This window comes from Benincasa hispida, unplaced genomic scaffold (genome assembly GCF_009727055.1).
Source record: "Benincasa hispida cultivar B227 unplaced genomic scaffold, ASM972705v1 Contig425, whole genome shotgun sequence".
NCBI classification, from domain to species: Eukaryota; Viridiplantae; Streptophyta; class Magnoliopsida; order Cucurbitales; family Cucurbitaceae; genus Benincasa; species Benincasa hispida.
Genome location: NW_024064845.1, coordinates 495514 through 497484, shown reverse-complemented (window position 1 = coordinate 497484; position 1971 = coordinate 495514). Strand labels below are relative to the sequence as shown.

Genomic DNA, 1971 nt, shown 5'->3' with positions numbered 1-1971 from the left:
GAAGTAGGGTTTTATAAGATTTGGGAGTTGATTAATTGGCCGCTTTTATTTGACTTTATTGTTCTTTCTTTATTGCACGTAAGAGAATTGGAAAAATCAACCAATCCAACTATGAATATATCCTTACAAGATCTTGACTTTCCTTTATATGTATATATATATTACATTTATGGTTGAAATTTCATAGTCGTTGAAAAGGATAATGATAAATATGAAAATTATAAAGAACATTACTAGCTGATTCGTTTGCTACCAATTGTATATCTCTCTCAGACTTTTCTTTTTTACTATGTACAAAAACATTGATATTATATATTATTTTTCTTAGTTTACTGCGTTGTTCTCCCTTATATTTTCGAATTAAAAGGTTGAAATTATATGGTTTTGAATGATATAGACTACTTTCTATTTAAGTTTAAATGAGATTGTGTGTATTTCACATTAAACATAATTAATTTCACGTAAATAAACATTAATATCCTTAATTATAGATTTTCGCCTCTTTTTGAAGTGTTTAAAGTGGTTATATAATTAAATTTACCATAACCCATTAGCGTTTACGTCAATCGATGATTTAGCATGACATCAAAGTAGAACGTCTTGAGTTACTAATATCTCATGATAATACCTTATTTTTCAACAATAGAGATGCAAATTTCTAACTTTTTGATTAAAAATACATATATTTGAATTATTGACAATATGAGGTTCTTATTAAAGTGTGATGTCTCTTGATTTTTTCGACGTAAGATCCTCAATATTTTGAAAAGGATACAAGACGAGAACTTCCCAAGTGGTCATCTAAATTAATACTATTCTTGTGCAAGCACGTTTAACTACGGAGTTCTGATGAGATTCGGTGTATTAATGCTGGTATAGTCGCATCCAATATAGGATCTTCAATATTAATTCACCTAATTGAGCTATGTTCCAGTTGACTTTGCATTCTAAAATGTGTATCAAGCTGCTCTCTTATATATATAGACTTACGGTCTCTCTTATACATTTTTATGGGAGGTGAGATTTTAGTCGTATTTGGTTTCAAGATAACGTGGTTGAACAATATTCTCCCGAGCTAGTGTGTCACATATATATGTGTACACACCTTTGAATATGAGAAAAAAATGGAACAAAATTGGAAAGTACAGAACTTGAATTTTGTACTCTAGGCGAACCGCGTTAGAAAAATGGAACAGAGAAAAGTTTCTTTTATTTAGAGTATTTAAAATTGTTCATGGTAAGCGAACAGTTGAGAACACAAATAGGATTTTTTTTTCCTGTCAAAATAGTAGAAAATATTATGAATATTATAATAAAAATAGATACTCGTTGCATAGTGTTCCAAAGGTCATGTGTCACTATTTATGTTTTTCATGTGGCTTGTAGTAATTCATACTTGGTGTCCATGTACGTCCACATCCTACTAGCTACTTTACCTATAAATAGTGACATTTGGTGGATCTTAAAATGATATACCCATTGATGAGAAATCCACACCAAATTTCACTAAAATTTCCCATCGTCCAATTTTATAATTTTAGTTTTTATTTATTTATTACTATTATATAAAAATATTATTATATTATATTTTTTCATATCTGTATTCCCATTGTGGTCCTCAATTTCATAACATATTATCAGCACGAGCTCCTGTCGTTTTCTTCGCTAGAGGTAGGTCCTAAAGGTATGTTGGTTTTTTCCTCTTCGTTATAATTAATAAATTAAATGTTATTTTGCATATTTAGTACATATTAAATTTCTAATATAAATATAACATTTTGTGATAGTATTGTCACGACAAACCTTACAAAATCAGAATTTGCAGCCCTTGACATTAATGACTATAATTATTTGCCATGGGTGTTCAATGCCAAAATTCACTTGGATGCTATGAACTTGGGAGAAACAATTAAAGAAGAAAATACGACATCCAGTCAGGACAAAGCAAAAGTTATGATTTTCCTTCATCAT

At 29.4% G+C, this 1971-nt stretch overlaps 1 pseudogene; it reads right to left on the bottom strand.

Moving 5' to 3' along the window:
• Positions 1-768: 768 nt before the first annotated feature.
• Positions 769-887, bottom strand: LOC120069490 (annotated as a pseudogene).
• Positions 888-1971: the final 1084 nt, after the last annotated feature.